The sequence below is a fragment of the Rhinoderma darwinii genome, chromosome 3, assembly GCF_050947455.1.
Source record: "Rhinoderma darwinii isolate aRhiDar2 chromosome 3, aRhiDar2.hap1, whole genome shotgun sequence".
NCBI lineage: Eukaryota > Metazoa > Chordata > Amphibia > Anura > Rhinodermatidae > Rhinoderma > Rhinoderma darwinii.
Genome location: NC_134689.1, coordinates 124,437,811 through 124,456,014, shown reverse-complemented (window position 1 = coordinate 124,456,014; position 18,204 = coordinate 124,437,811). Strand labels below are relative to the sequence as shown.

The following is an 18,204-nucleotide window of genomic DNA, read 5'->3' as shown; positions in this document are numbered from 1 at the left end:
CCACATTATGCACAAAGTACGCAAATTATGCACAAAGTACGCACATTATGCACAAAGTACGCACATTATGCACATTATGCACAAAGTACGCACATTATGCACAAAGTACACAAAGTAGGCACATTATGCACAAAGTACGCACATTATGCACAAAGTACACAAAGTACCACATTATGCACAAAGTACACAAAGTAGGCACATTATGCACAAAGTACGCACAGTACACAAAGTACCATATTATGCACAAAGTACGCACATTATGCACAAAGTAAGGACATTATGCACAAAGTACGCACATTATGCACAAAGTACACAAAGTATGCACATTATGCACAAAGTACGCACATTATGCACAAAGTACACAAAGTACGCACATTATGCACAAAGTAGGCACATTATGCACAAAGTACGCACATTATGCACAAAGTACACACATTATGCACAAAGTATGCACAGTACACAAAGTACCACATTATGCACAAAGTACGCACATTATGCACAAAGTAAGGACATTATGCACAAAGTACGCACATTATGCACAAAGTATGCACAGTACACAAAGTACCACATTATGCACAAAGTACGCACATTATGCACAAAGTAAGGACATTATGCACAAAGTACACACATTATGCACAAAGTATGCACAGTACACAAAGTACCACATTATGCACAAAGTACGCACATTATGCACAAAGTAAGGACATTATGCACAAAGTACGCACATTATGCACAAAGTACACAAAGTATGCACATTATGCACAAAGTACGCACATTATGCACAAAGTACACAAAGTACGCACATTATGCACAAAGTAGGCACATTATGCACAAAGTACGCACATTATGCACAAAGTACACACATTATGCACAAAGTATGCACAGTACACAAAGTACCACATTATGCACAAAGTACGCACATTATGCACAAAGTACACACATTATGCACAAAGTACACAAAGTACGCACATTATGCACAAAGTACCCACATTATGCACAAAGTACACAAAGTACGCACATTATGCACAAAGTAGGCACATTATGCACAAAGTACGCACATTATGCACAAAGTACGCACATTATGCACAAAGTATGCACAGTACACAAAGTACCACATTATGCACAAAGTACGCACATTATGCACAAAGTAGGCACAGTATGCACAAAGTACGCACATTATGCACAAAGTACGCACATTATGCACAAAGTAGGCACATTATGCACAAAGTATGCACAGTACACAAAGTACCACATTATGCACAAAGTACGCACATTATGCACAAAGTACGCACATTATGCACAAAGTACGCACATTATGCACAAAGTATGCACAGTACACAAAGTACACACATTATGCACAAAGTACACAAAGTAGGCACATTATACACAAAGTATGCATAGTACACAAAGTACACACGAGTATGCACATTATACACTAAGTAGGCACATTATACACGAGTATGCACATTATACACAAAGTACACCTTGTAAACACATGAATATGGACATTAAACATACATGAATATGGACATTAAACATACATGAATATGGACATTAAACATACATGAATATGGACATTAAACATACATGAATATGGACATTAAACATACATGAATATGGACATTAAACATACATGAATATGGACATTAAACATACATGAATATGGACATTAAACACACATGAATATGGATATTAAACACACATGCACTTACCTTTTATGTCTTCACTGCAGCTCTTCTCCTGCTCACAGCACAGAGCCCGCCGACAGTCTCCCCTCCCCCATGTCCCGACAGCTAGCAGCAGAGATGTTTAGAGCAGGGAAGGGGGGCTGGAGGGGGAGCTTCTAAAGCAGCACAGACCACGGCTGCTAAGTAGAAGCAAAGCTCCCCTCGCCTGACAGGTGCGGTCCTGGCACCGGGGCTCCCTCCGGTGCTAGCGACGCCACTGGGCATGAGGGGGTTCGGGCGGTCATAGGCTCCTTGGGCCCCCTGGCAGTCTTGGGCCCCGGGCGACCGCCCGAAACGCCCTAATGATAATCCGCCACTGACGAGATTTATCTGCTGTTTCCTTATATTTCTCCTGGGCAATTGATAATGTAATTTTTAGCATTTCCAGATTCTGTTGAAGTGATTGTATTCTGTCAGTCACTGCAGGAATAAAAGTTTCTCTGGGAAGATTAGGAAGAATACTGGGATGGTAACCCAAATTTGCAAAAAACGGTGTTTGTTTAGTGGAGACATTCTGAGAATTATTGTAGGAGAACTCCGCCATTGGAAGCAAATCGACCCAGTCATCCTGTAAATGGCAGATGTAGCATCGGAGATACTGTTCTAACGTTTGATTTGTGCGCTCAGTCTGACCATTAGACTGGGGATGAAAAGCAGAAGACAAACTGACATTTATGTCGAGTGCTGTGCAAAAACTCAAAACAGAATCTTGATGTGAATTGTACTCCGCAATCCGAAACCACTTCATCTGGTATTCCATGAAGACGAAACACATTCTGAATTATAAGATCAGCAGTCTCTTTAGCAGAAGGTAGTCCAGGGCAAGGAATAAAATGGGCTGCTTTAGTGAGCCGATCAACCACTACTAAGATGGAATTCTTCCCTTTGGAGACTGGTAAGTCGAAAATATAGTCCATAGAGATAGATCCCCAAGGACGAGATGGAATTGACAGAGGCTGCAATAATCCCATGGGTGAGGTACGAGGAGTTTTGTACATGGCACAGGTGTTGCAAGAAGAAACATATTTCTTCACATCTTTTTGATAATTGGGCCACCAAAAGAAGCGGGAAAGAAATTCTTGTGTTTTCTGAATCCCCTTGTGACCTGCTAGTTTAGAGTCATGCATTAATTTTAGCACGTTTAATCTTACAGTTTCTGGAACGTAAATGCAGTGCTTGTTAGTCCATACTTGATTTTTGAAAGTTAGGGACACTTCATCTGGTGGGTGCAAAAGAATTGGGTCGGTCTCATAGGCTTCCTTTATCTCATCAAGCAAGTCCTTGCTATGTATCACCCCCAGGAAATCGGACTCGGAAAGAATAGTTGTTGGTGGTACTGTCGAGGAGGAGTCATTGGAGAACAACCTAGATAAGGCATCGGCCTTACCATTTCGGGAACCAGGCCTGTAAGAGATCACAAAGTTGTAACGATTTAGAAACAGACTCCACCGGGCTTGGCGGGGAGACAAACATTTGGCAGATCTAACAAATTCAAGGTTACGATGATCAGTTAGAACCACTATTTGTTGAGCTGTGCCTTCTAAATGATGTCTCCATTCTTTGAAAGCAGCAATGATGGCTAGGAGTTCCTTGTTCCCCACGTCATAATTCTTTTCAGCAGAAGTAAAAGTTCGAGAAAAGTAAGCACAAGGGTGCAGCAAATCTTTCTCTCTAGTTCTCTGTGATAGAATAGCCCCTATTGCACAGTCTGAAGCATCCACTTCAACAATAAACACTTTTTCAGGGTTAGGATGAACCAGTATAGGGGCTGTTGTGAATTTTGTTTTCAGATTGAAAAAAGCATCTTGTGTCTGAGGAGACCACACAAAAGGTATCCCTTTCTTTGTTAATTGGGTAATTGGTGTAATAATGCCCAAAAAATTCTTGATAAAACGTTGGCCAGTCTCTAATTGCTTGAATCTTGCTAGAATCCATGTGTAACCCTAGGGGAGAAATGATATAACCCAAGAACTGTATTTCCGTTTGATGGAATTCACATTTCTCCAACTTGATATAGAGTTGATATGCTTTCAGACGCTCCAACACCATTCTCACATGATTCTGATGTTCTTCTGCAGAATTAGAAAAGATTAATATGTCATCCAGATAGATGACTACGAACTGATCTAACAAGTCCTTGAAGATATCGTTAATAAAATGCTGAAAGGTTGCAGGAGCATTGCAAAGTCCAAAAGACATGGCTAGATATTCATAATGTCCATAACGTGATCTAAACGCTGTTTTCCATTCATCACCTGGTCTAATGCGAACCAAATTATATGCACCTCGAAGATCCAATTTGGTGAATATTTTAGCTTGACGAACTCTATCCAGCAACTCCGGAATCAATGGCAGAGGGTAACGGTTTTTAATTGTGACTTTGTTTAATTCTCTATAGTCAACGCAAGGTCTCAAAGAGCCGTCTTTCTTTTTAACAACAAATATAGGTGCACCTGCTGGCGATGAAGATGGACGAATAAAACCTTTAGCTAAATTTTAATCTATGTATTCTTTAAGAGCCTTCAGTTCCGGCTCTGCTAATGGGTAGATGCATCCAAAAGGTACAGCTGCTCCAGGCAACAGTTCAATCGGACAATCGTAAGGTCGATGTGGAGGAAGTTTATTAGCATTCTCTTTGTCACATATATCAGTAAATTCGTCATATAGAGGAGGTAATTTAGGAGATACTTCAAGCTCCCCTTCAATCTTTTTGTGAGATTGTTCTGGTAAATACTCTGAGGAGGGGACCTCCGATGGAAAAGACACTTCTTTGGTTTCCCAGTCAATTGTAGGGTTCTGAGCCTGCAGCCATGGTAGTCCAAAAATAATTGGAAAATGTGAGGATGAAATTAATAGGAAAGATAGAACCTCATGGTGATTAGGTCTCATAATTATCTCCAATGGTTCAGTTTCTTGATCAACTGGACCTGAGTTCAGAGGGGATCCGTCTACAGTTTCCATAAGAATGGGTGACAGTCTCTCTTGAAATTTTACACCATGTTTATTAGCAAAAGAAATGTCCATAAAGTTCCCATTTGCTCCAGAGTCCACCATGGCAGAGGCGGATATCCATTGAGAATCAATTCTAAACTTGATGGGAATAAAGCAATGAGTGTCTTTGTGTTCTTTTTTAATATTGGGTGCTGTGCAGGAGACTGAATGAATGAGTGCATGCACTGGTGGCACTTGTTCAGAAGAAACAGATTCTACATCAGAGAAGTCATGATCTGCTACTACCGCCACCATCTTGCGTTGACGACATGGACAATTGATAAGGAAGTGATCAGTTTTACCACAATAGAAGCATTGATTTTCTCGAAACCTTCGTTCTCTTGTGTCGGCACTTTCACGCTTTTGTATACTGTCAATTTGCATAGGTTCAGCTTGGTGTTATTGGTAATTCTTTGTTTCAGAGTCTCTAGGAGTGGGAGCGGGAGCAGACGAGTAATAGTTATTATTACGGGACCAGGTAGAACCCCATTTTTCTTGTCGACGCTCTGACAGCCGAGTGTCTATTCGAATACAATGGTGTACAAAATCATCAAACTCTGTGGGAGCTTCAGCCCGTGCTAACTCGTCCTTAAGTGCACTAGATAGTCCTTTTTTAAAGAATGTTAATTTTGCAGCATTATTCCACTCAGTATCCATCACCCACTGTCTGAAATCTGTGGCATATTCGGCAACAGAGCGTCTGCCCTGACGTAGAGCCATCAACGCTGCTTCTGCTGTAGTACACCGGTTAGGATCATCAAATACTTGGCTCATGGCTGCTAGGAAGGCGTCCAAGTCATCAAGCCGAGCATCTTTGGTTTCAATAAGAGGGCTTGCCCAGGCTACAGCCTTATGTGTCAGAAGCATAATAATACACAGCACCTTTGAATTATCAGTAGGGAAGTGAGCAGCATGTGCACCAAAATATAACTTGCATTGGTTCATAAATCCCCGGTATTTGTCACGATCCCCACAAAACCTGAATGGTGGAAACGGCAGGGTAGATGAAGAGGCTGGGGTCACAACTCGATTCTGAAGTTCCCGGATCAGCTCTGCTTGCTGAGCCACCATGCCTTGTAAACCCTGTGTAGCTTTGTCCATAAACTTGAACATCATGGGTTGTTTGATTTTCAAACGCCAAATATTTAGTCTTTAAAGTTTGCATGTCAGCAAAGATGTTAGTAAGCAAACAGTTCATATTGTTCACACGAACCTCCAAACTTGCTTCTCTGGTGGATTCCATGGAAATGGCTTGAGTATCCTGTTACGATACTGGCGAACACTGCTGGAATCCTATGGTCAGAAGTAGCGAGCGGAGCACAGTGCAGAACCCGGTGAGACGTCCCCAGGAACAGTGCTTGGAGGGTTGAACACGAGTAGTAGTAAATAGCAAGGAAGTAGGAACAGTCTGGCAAAGACAGTTCTCACGAGCAGGAGACTGGAACAAGTCACAATACTCAAGCACTGTTTGGTATTCCATGTGGTCTGAAGTAGGCCCAAACAGGAAACAAGATGGTTCCACACGATGCAACATTTGCCATCTTGGTTAAGGGCAGGTTTAAGGGCAAAACAGCAGCCTCCAGTGGTAAGGAGTAAAAGTGCAGCACAATTCTTCAAAGTGTAAAACAGCGGCCACTAGTGGTAATTTTGCAGTACAACAACAGAATCCTGACAGTTAGTGTTAACAATACTTACGGCTCGGCAGGGCGGCAGTGGAGAAGGGGGTCCCAAGTTTGGGTAACAGTCCAGTGCCTATGGTCTACTTAATCCGCCACTGAGAGTAATGCCTTCCAACTCCATCATTGGGTGATGAGAAGGGATGGGTAACAGATACCTGATAATTTACAAGTAGAATTTTTTGCATGTAGTACTATGCTCTGGGGGATGGAGTTCCATTTTATTGTGGGACTGTGATTTTCTTACTACCACATTTACATATAATGTTGTTCTTTGACTTTTGAGTCAGTACTCACCAGATGGTGTTCAATAGATGAGAGAATTGAGCCTGCTTCTTTGGTCTTACCAATGTCTTTGAGGCACTGTGCAGCAAATAATATCACTCTGCGCAGATTAGTAAGTTCAGCAGCATTCTCTGTAAGAACCAATGGCACATAACACAATAAGACCAATAATAAGATCTTGTCATAACAATAGTTAATTCTATCACACTAAAATATCATGTATTCATAGAAAAATTTCAGCATCTTTTTTATTTATTTTTTTATTTTTGTGTTCTATTAGCACACATCCTGTCCATATTCCTATATGAACGTCATAGGGGCGGGACCCCCACTCACTCCCAGCTTCCTCCCGGCGATAATAGGTGATCTCCATTAGAGATAGGGTTGTCCGGATTGTGTGACTATGACTTGTACAAAGCCTTTTCCACTACTACAACACATTGTTTAATTCATGAGACAAAACAATCCTGTGCGAACAATAAAAATACTGTATTATATACAATTTCTAACAGCTGTTTTAACTGTACCTCTATAGCCAGCGTAAGTAGAACTCTGCTAGGCACCATATTTTTGCTATCTACAGTCTATAAGGCTTGCAAAATATTGGACTGCTTTATCCCCCTAGAAGCACTTCAAAATATGGTCCAATATATGGCATCCAATGGAGCATGCATTGGAGATAAAAGGATAATGTCACGGCGCGGTGTGTGGACCTGCTGGGCCATACCGCGTAGTGGGATAGCAGCTGGCCAAAGAGGTACAATGCAATGTCTATGGTCCAGAAAGGGTACCTGAGACAATGTAGACAGTAGCGGTGGATTCAGGCTAAGATGAGGCTCCGACAGTAGCAGACACCCGGCGGGGTGTGACACAATAGATGCAGCGGAAGACACAACACAACTCCAACTCTTGATGGCACAAAGGCACGGTAGCACAGGATACAGGGTAGAGGCAGCAGGAACGGGTAACACTGGGAACCGGAAAACAGTAGGAGACCATTTGCAATGACAAACTTTAGGTAACACAACAACGCTCAGGCAATGATTAAGAGGGCAGAGCCCCTTTTATAGTTCAGCAGCATTCTGGGCTAATTGCAGATATTCTGCAACTGTGCGCGCACTAGCCCTTTAAGGCTGTGCACGCGTGGGCACGCCCGCCCTGCGGGAGACAGTGTCCGGACCAGGAAATGAGTGCCGGCGTCTCTCAGGAGGGAGATGCTGCCGGGAACTCACTCGTGCATGGCAGCGGTCGTCAGAGGGTACGACAGGACGACAGTCCGCGTCCATAGACATTACAGATAATAATGTAATTTTTGCAATCCATACCACACATAACTGGTAGAGATCTAAAATATCTCTGAAAACTACATTTACACTGAATGGAAAGAATAGTTCTATGCAGGGGCGTAACTAGGAAAGACTTGGCCCCGTAGCAAACTTTTGACTGGGGCCCCCCCTCCCCTGGGTGTCACACAACCCCCCCCCCTTGTAGATAGTGCCTTTTTTACAGCCCCCCCTGTAGATAACGCCATACAGCCCCCTCTGTAGATAACGCAATACAGCCCCCCCTGTAGATAGCGCCATACAGTCCCCCCTGTAGATAACGCCATACAGCCCCCTCTGTAGATAGCGCCATACAGTCCCCCCTGAAAGGGGCTGTATGGCGTTATCTACAGGGGGGCTGTATGGCGCCATCTACAGAGGGGGCTGTATGGCGCTATCTACAGGGGGGCTGTATGGCGTTATCTACAGGGGGCCTGTATGGCGTTCCCTACAGGGGGGTCTGTAGGGAACGCCGTACAGCCCCCCCCCCTGTAGGGAACGCCATACAGCCCCCCCTGTAGGCAACACCATACAGCCCCCCTGTAGGGAACGCCATACAACCCCCCCTGTAGGGAATGCCTTACAGCCCCCCCCCCTGTGGGGAATGCCATACAGCCTCCCCCTGTAGGGAACGCCATACAGTCCCCCCCTGTAAGGAATGCTATACAGCCCCCCCTGTAGGGAATGCCATACAGCCCCCCCCCCCTGTAGGGAACGCCATACAGCCCCAACCCCCCAAAAAAATGCGACCTACAGTGTGAAAAGACAAAAGACATGTATCCCCTATCCACAGGATAGGGGATACATGTGTGATCGCTGGCAGCGATAGGGAGAACGGGGGACCGAAAGTCCCCCCAAGTTCTCCATGACTAACCTCTGACTTCCGGCGTCTGCGCAGCTCAATAAAAATGAAAGGAGCGCTGGTCACGCATGCGCACAAGCGTGACCGGCGCTCCATTCATTTCTACGGAGCTGCCGACACAGACCCCGGAAGTCCGAGGTTTGTGATGGAGAACTTCAGGGGACTTTCAGTCTCCCGTTCTCCCTATCGCTGCCAGCGATTACACATGTATCCCCTATCCTGTGGATAGTGGATACATGTCTTTTGTTTAATGGCAGAGCTGGGAGATACCTCCCTGCTCTGCCATAGTGTTCAGTGGCGTCGCGCTGTAGCAGCCACAGCGGCAGCTAGCGGAGCCTCCGGCCAGAGTGGGGGTCCGTGCCGGCGGGCGACACGAGCCCCCTCATGCAGCGGGCTCCGTAGCAGCCGCTACGGCTGCTATAGTGGTAGTTACGCCACTGGTTCTACGGTTTGACATTATTCACCACAAATGGGAGCAGATCTAAATATTTTTACTTTGGAGATGTCTGTCGTCCCGTCCCCCCCCGTCCCCCCCCCCCCCATCTCCAGGCTGGGCTCCCTTCTCACTTTTGGGGGATGATAATAAATAGGCAAGATATTCTACTGAACATCATCTTAATGTAGCTGCACAGCCTCTACTGTACTTTTTCCAGATCATAAATTACAACTGCTACAGTTTTTATATTCAAAATAAAATTGTATATAAACAATACAAGAACATTTATTATACAGAGTGGAAACCAATTTAAATACGCCTTACAATTATTACTTGGACTTATGAAGATGCTGCTGATATGGTCTTCTTTATCATTCCTAGTGTAACAATTTATCTTTAGTGTCGCTCAATACACAACCCTTCCAACCATTAGTGCATTACCTTATCTCTCCCTATAATATGATGCCATGTGCTGGTGATGTCACATGTCTATAAAATAGGATGTTATTAATAGTTACATAAGGAGCTACCTGTTATATTGTGTAATAATGTTTGACATTCCACTGCTGGATCCTTTCCTGAATATAACAGCATCTGCCAGTAGCGAATAAGATCCATTTTCATATGACATCCATGCTTCATGTTTCTACAGATCAAGTCTAGTGTCCTGAGATATGACAACGGCAAACATATGAGACATATCTGGGCAAAAGTGACCCAACCACTATAGCAATATGAAATAGAAAAGGTAATCCAGAAAAAGTTTGTTACATTGTGTTGGCTTATCACTACATGATTGCAATGTTATCAGCAGTTCTCTATCAATGACAGTAGTCTGACACTTAGATCTTGGGCATTGATGGAATATTTACCTTTGATTTAATAGAAACCTGTACATATCATGTAGCTTGCCAGTTATCGTCAGGTGCCATGGAACTTCTCCATATACCTGCCGAGAAAGGTCCATTTGATGAAAGTGCTTGAGTAGAAAGTGATGACATTTTTTTCTTTTATGACACACTGTACTGTGAAAAGTATAATCCATACTTTTACCAACTAGCATGGCAACACCTGGATGCAAAACAGAGGACATTGAGTGAATATCACTGGTACTGATATAAAGCAGAGCACAATGAATACCAATAAGTATAGTGTATTTAAAGATCATTTGAGACTTCCTTTTGCCACTAATGCCTACATGCAGAAAATAGTACCTATTTAGATCCTTGAGAAATTCCACAAATGGTGCATCAATATTTTATGGACAGCTAAAAAGTGAATCATCACAGATGAAAGCTGCTCCCACATACTGGATCACTGAAGATTCAAAACGAGGAAAAAATTATACAAATGTACAGAAATGTTTTTTCTGTTTCATCCAGTGAGACGAGTTAGGGTATGTGCACATGACCTCTTTTCAGACGTAATGGAGGCGTTTTACGCCTCGAATTACGCCTGAAAAGACGGCTCCAATACGTCGGCAAACATCTGCCCATTGCTTGCAATGGGTCTTACGATGTTCTGTGCAGACGAGCTGTCATTTTATGCGTCGCTGTCAAAATACAGCGCGTAAAATGACGGCTCGTCAAAAGAAGTGCAGGACACTTCTTGGGACATTTTTGGAACCGTTTTCTCATAGACTCTATTGAAAACAGCTCAAAAAATGGCCGTAAAAAATGCTGCGAAGACGCAGCGAAAAACGCGAGTTGCTCAAAAAACGTCTGAAAATCAGGAGCTGTTTTTCCTTGAAAACAGCTCCGTATTTTCAGACGTATTTTGTTAATCGTGTGAGCATACCCTTATAGTTTAAGGTAATTCTAATTAGAATGGCCACGACCGCAGGGTCTTCGGTCCATACAACGATTTCTGAGATTTACAAACATCTATCGGCAATTCATTCCGAACTTCTTATCTCTGACGGCTCCAATCTCTGCCCTCACCAAGAAGGGGGTGAACGCCAAGGTTTGGCCTCCGGAGGTAGAATCTGCGTTTACTGATCTCAAGAGCGCTTTCACCTCAGCATCTGTTCTCCATCACCCTGATGCTTCTCGGCAGTTCTTTCTGGAGGTGGACGCCTCTTCCGTAGGTTTTGGAACACTACTATGCCAAAAGAACTCTAAAGGCAAGATGGTGGCTTGTGGCTTCTTCTCAAAATTATTCTCCCCAGCAGAACGCAACTATCGGGAATTGCTATCCATCAAGTTGGCCTTAGAGGAGTGGAGACATTTGCTGGAGGGTGCTATCCATCCTATTATCATCTATACAGACCACAAGAACTTCACGTACCTACAGTCGGCTCAATGGTTAAATCCACGCAAAGCCAGATGGTCGTTGTTCGAGTTCCTCTTCCTGTGTCAGCCATGACTCAAGTACTGGCAGCTAATTCTTCTTTTGGGTCTTTTATTCACATCTGGCAGCAAACTAAGTCTGTGATTTTCCAAGTAGTGGACCGCATCAAAAAACATGCCGATAAAAGACGAAAAGTTCCTCCTCATGTGCTATCTTTTGTTCCTGAGCTTGTCTAGTGTTGGAGTCGAGTCATGCCACGCCTGCTATTATACGCCACGTCTGGTGTCATCTGCCACTCCTTGGTATCAATCACCACGTCTGGCTCAACCTGCCACACCTGCTGTTATACGCCACGTCTGGAGTCATCTGCCATTCCTGGTATCATCCGCCATGTCTCGCGCAACCCGTCAAATCTAGCCCCATTCGTGTCAGAGCCTCTTCCACTGTCTGGTCTATTTCAGGTACCCTTGTGCTACGAACTTTTATATAGACTTTGAATAGACTGTGGCTTGGCCAGCTGCCTCTCCGCTTCAGCGGAGCAGCCTAGTGGCTCCACATACCCCTAGATCATGACAACTCCACCCAAATTTTCTTAGTATAACAATAAATCTGTACAATTTTATGTATTAGGGAGTATCAGAAACAACTATACAAAAACAATACACTCCTCTGGAGCTCCCATGGTAACGCCTCTCTCGGTTCATGTACACCTGGCATCCAGCGATTATGTGTCGCATCGACATGTAACCGATGCAGCCAATCACAGGACGCGTCATCACTAGAGGATAGGTGTACAAAGACCATGGGAAATGTTGCCATGAGAGCATCAGTGTAGGTGAGTACAGTGGCGTTTTTTTTGCAGATACATGTTTGTTTTTCCGCAGAGAAATCTGCACAAAATATGCACATATGGAGTTGCCGCTGCAGATTACCTTGTGTCTTTCTGCGGATTTTCAGAAAATCTGCAACATTTCAAAGTTGTCTTCTACTGACACATGCTAAGCTTACCCATGACATAACTTTCATGTAAATATAAAACATATAGAGCATAAGAAAATCAGTGCAAGATATAGCTTGAAGATGCCACATTAAAATACTCAACACTGGAGTTGCCTGATTGTTCATTTGTCAGATATCCACAAGCAACTATATCCAAAAACGTGAACAGCTTGTTTAACCCTTGTGAGGCCACAAAATCTTTGCAAAGACTTTCAGCATATGCTTGGTGGTATGCTTGTGCAAGGTTGTGTTCATGCCCTTCAATACACATATAGTAAGAAAGATTATCTCGCTGTTAGACAAATAATTCCAGCCTACAGGATGGAAAATCTTATCAGAATTTGTAAACTGCTTCCTGATTAAATAAAAAGGCCAACATTTCATATCTGCTGAATTATAATATAATACATGTAAAATAATTCTATGTCATAAGAATCATCTCTAAAAATTCCCAGGACCGGAAAATACAGGGAAAGCATTTGTAGAAAACTGTTTTCTAGAGATATTTAAAGGGTAACGTTCAACAAACTTCTGACATGTCGTAGTGACATGTCAGAAGTTTTGATTGGTGGTGGTCCGAGCACTGAGACCCCCACCATTCGCTAAAACGAAGCATCAGAAGAGCTCGTGTGAGCGCTGAGCCGCTTAGTTTCTGTTCGGCTTTTTCCGGAAAGCCGGTGTACGGGCTCATAGACTTTCTATTCAGTCCGTACACCGCTACATCAATTTCTGGAAAAAGCCGAACAGAAACGAAGCAGCTCAGTGCTCACACAAGTGCTTCTGTGCAATAATGGGTCTTACTCCAGTTACCATGATGAGGAGAGTGATACAAGAATAGCACTGACTGATAATATCTAGTCGTGCCTTCATTTAAGGTATATATTTTCTATATCATAATTTTTTGTATTAGAGAGCATGAGAGTAAATTAAAAAGAAGACAATACAGTAAAAATCCATTAATCTGGACTTTAATCCACCACAATTTCAAACATTCAATGGGAAGAAGGAAAGAGGCTGGCACTACCAAAACCGCACAGTCGGAATAGGAGTTGAAATATGGCTTGCTTACTGTTGGATGATTGCAGGTAAATTGCCACGGAGTTGCTCTTCGAAAGAATAGCACAAAAAGCTGGATATATATGTAGAGGAATGATCGAGGCACTCACCGAAACTGGCAAAAAATACGTTCTTTATTACAAAAGAGGATCTAGGTCAGGATGTGGAAATGCCTACGGCCGTTTCACGTGCTGGTACACGCTTTCTCAAGGCCCTAGCGTCACTTCCTTCACCTGCCTTTTTATACACAAATTAGTACACATTGTTACATAACAAAAAATTAAAAAAGACAGGGAAATGCACAGTATACTTTGATGGTTCATACAGCTGGTACATTCTAATCTTAGAATATCAAAATTACAATACAAAATTCTATAAAAACAAATAAGGTTCATGTTAAAAACGAACTCAGATCATTCCGATCATTGAGACCGAGCGGTCCTAGTGCACCTGTCAGAGAAATAATCTCTGCCTCTCTCTGCAGCAAGGATTTGTGTCTGTCTCCTCCTAACACCAATGGCTGAATGTGAACAATACCCACAAATCGCATACATCGAGCGTTATTTTCATGTTTCTCCTGCATATGTTGTATCAACCTAGGGCATCCCTCACATGTACTTAGTGATCTTATATGTTCACGAAATCTTACATACATAGGTCGTATAGTTTTTCCTATATAAAATCTACCACAATCGCAAATTACTGCATAAACAACATATTGAGTCCTACAGGTTATTAATCCATTGATTTCAAACGTAATGCCCCCTAAATTCAGGTTCCTTGTACGTATTATGGAATTGCAATAATTGCATTGACCACATCTGTGGTTACCCTTTGGACTATTAGCTGTCAACCAATTCTCTTTGCACTTCTCTTTTTGGGAAAAACGTCCCCTGACTAAAATATCTTTTAAATTTTTACATCTGCGAAAGGATACAATTGGTTTCCTAATTGCGACTTCCATAAGTAATGGATCATTCTCAATTAGGTGCCAATTGTTTCGAATACTAGTTTGGATAACATCACTCATTGGGCTATAACCGAAGGATAGAACAAATCTCTGATCTTTTTTAATAGGAGTTTTTCGACTATGTTTTTTATGATGGAATAACGATGTTTGTTTAATTTCACTAGCTCTATTTAAAGCATCTTTTATCAATTGTGCCGGATAACCTCTTGCTTCCAACTTTTGACTCATCTCATCTGCCTGTTTATAAAATGTCAAGTCACTACTATTGATTCGTCTTAGACGTAAAAATTGAGCATAAGGTAAAGATTTAGTTATATGTCTAGGGTGATAACTATCATACCGCAACAATGTATTAGTGGCTGTTGGTTTTCGATAACCTTTAGTCTGAATTGCTCCCTCCTCTATTGTTACATACACATCCAAAAACTCAATTTCTTGATTACCAAATTTATGTGTAAAACTCATATTTGACGAATTTGCATTCAGGTATTTTACAAAATCTAGAAACTCTTGCTGGGTACCAGACCACACTACAAAAATGTCGTCTATATAACGTAGGTATAACTGAAGGTATTTGGCGTAGGGATTAGAGAGATTGTATATCATTTGTTCTTCAAAGTCCGCTAAAAATAAATTCGCAAAAGTCGGAGCTACGGGAGTACCCATCGCCGTTCCCGACTTTTGTCGATACCAGATGTCATCAAATTGAAAGGAATTGTGACTCAACACATACTGTAATGCCTCACATATGAAGTCAATAAACGCATGATCACTTTTAGTATACTGCAATTGACGTCTAACGGCCTGTACACCGGCATCCTGAGGGATACGGGTGTATAGGCTTTCGACGTCAATACTAGCCAATTTGAATCCTTTTTGCCAACCAAAGTCCATAATTATTGACAAGAAATCTTGTGTATCCTGTAAATAGGAAGGAATATTCTTTAATAATGGGCGCATAACCCAATCCAAATAGCGTGAAAGTGGCTCAGTAACTGATCCAATTCCCGCTATAATGGGGCGGCCCGGGGGGAATTCCATTGATTTATGTACCTTTGGGATGAAATACCAGTATGGTCTATTGGGAAATGGTATAATTAATTTCTCTCCGAATTTTTCAGAAAAGAAACCACCCTCAACCCCCTTTCTCAATAATGATCTCAATAACCTTAGGTATAATGAAGTTGGTTCCTGTTTGAGGATTTCATAGACCGAATTGTCATCTAACTGACGATGAGCCTCCTGAATATAATATTCTTTGGACAGTAACACTATATTCCCTCCTTTATCTGCCGGTTTTAAAATAATATTATTATTAGAACTTAACCATTTCAATGCCTTTCTTTCCTCTACTGATAGATTAGGAATGGCTGAAGGATAAATGAGGCATTTTACATCACGTAAAACCTCTTTTTGAAATAAATCTAATTGTGAACCGGCAGGTAAAGGAGGGTTGAAGGTGGATGGTCTCCCACCCTGAAACTTCTCAATATTGTACGATTGTGATTCACAATCCACTTCTTCAATAGGGACATCCATTAAAATATGTAACATTTTTCTATCTTCAGCAGAAAAATTATCATTTAAACTAAAGCCAAGAATACCTACAGTAACTTTCCTTTCTCCAATAGGAGGTACCTTTTCAGAAACATGACCAGAAAAAACCCGATGCAAATTCATCTTACGTATTGATTTATAAAGATCTATTTCAAATTTAGTATAATCAAATTCAGAATTGATACAGTAGTTAAAGCCCTTTGAAAGCAGAGACAAACAATCTGGAGTCAAAATAAGATCGGACAGATTAATCACAGTTGTTACATTGGTAGAAACAGGTACATCTAAATCAGATATAGACACTGCATTATTAGAAGAACAGTCTCTTACTGTCTCCAAGAGACCTGCTTTCGCTTGACTCCTGCATAATTGCCTCTTCTGCCTTTGACGACCCCTTCTGATGCTCCTCCTAAAGGGTTATTATTCCCCTCAATTACAGAACTGGTGGAAATGTCCATCAACGGACCATGCCTGGTCACTTCTTCTCCATAGCTAGAATCCGATCCCGAATCAGTAGTCCAGTAATCAGTTGATTTATGCTGGATCCTTTGACGTCTAAATTTTCGTATCCTCCGATTACCCCAACTGAAAATATGACCGGTATCAAAATCACCTTTATCTCGGATAAATTTATCTTTTTTCCTTTCTTTTATTTCCGACTGGATAGGAATAACCTTCTTATCAACTTTCTTAATAAACATTTGGAATTGTGTTTCGGTTAATCTCGTTTTTAATTCCATTTTGGCTTTACCAAGTTGTTCCTTTATAGATGTATATTCTTTTTCAGTGCGGGTTAGTATTAACTCAGTTAAATTGAGTGAATGTTGTACATGTAGCTGTTTCCACTGTGCAGCAAATTCCACATCATCATGATATTGCGAAATATCTTTGTATATACGCAAGCCTCTAGGTGATCTATTACAGTCCTTGTAAGATTGTAAGGAGTTAACGGTCCAAAACAACTTGACTTCTTTTTCGGACAGAAACATAACCTTATTTTCAAGAGCTTTTGTGCCCATCACCTGCAACTCATCTTGGAGATTGCATTGTGCAAAAAACGCATCCACATCCATACGACCTGCGATCAATGATATACAATCTCTCTAATCCCTACGCCAAATACCTTCAGTTATACCTACGTTATATAGACGACATTTTTGTAGTGTGGTCTGGTACCCAGCAAGAGTTTCTAGATTTTGTAAAATACCTGAATGCAAATTCGTCAAATATGAGTTTTACACATAAATTTGGTAATCAAGAAATTGAGTTTTTGGATGTGTATGTAACAATAGAGGAGGGAGCAATTCAGACTAAAGGTTATCGAAAACCAACAGCCACTAATACATTGTTGCGGTATGATAGTTATCACCCTAGACATATAACTAAATCTTTACCTTATGCTCAATTTTTACGTCTAAGACGAATCAATAGTAGTGACTTGACATTTTATAAACAGGCAGATGAGATGAGTCAAAAGTTGGAAGCAAGAGGTTATCCGGCACAATTGATAAAAGATGCTTTAAATAGAGCTAGTGAAATTAAACAAACATCGTTATTCCATCATAAAAAACATAGTCGAAAAACTCCTATTAAAAAAGATCAGAGATTTGTTCTATCCTTCGGTTATAGCCCAATGAGTGATGTTATCCGAACTAGTATTCGAAACAATTGGCACCTAATTGAGAATGATCCATTACTTATGGAAGTCGCAATTAGGAAACCAATTGTATCCTTTCGCAGATGTAAAAATTTAAAAGATATTTTAGTCAGGGGACGTTTTTCCCAAAAAGAGAAGTGCAAAGAGAATTGGTTGACAGCTAATAGTCCAAAGGGTAACCACAGATGTGGTCAATGCAATTATTGCAATTCCATAATACGTACAAGGAACCTGAATTTAGGGGGCATTACGTTTGAAATCAATGGATTAATAACCTGTAGGACTCAATATGTTGTTTATGCAGTAATTTGCGATTGTGGTATATTTTATATAGGAAAAACTATACGACCTATGTATGTAAGATTTCGTGAACATAT

At 41.6% G+C, this 18,204-nt stretch overlaps 1 pseudogene; it reads right to left on the bottom strand.

Annotated features, from left to right (window-relative positions):
• Window positions 1-18,204, bottom strand: part of LOC142750384 (uncharacterized) — a 122,880-nt pseudogene that overhangs the window by 54,250 nt on the left and 50,426 nt on the right.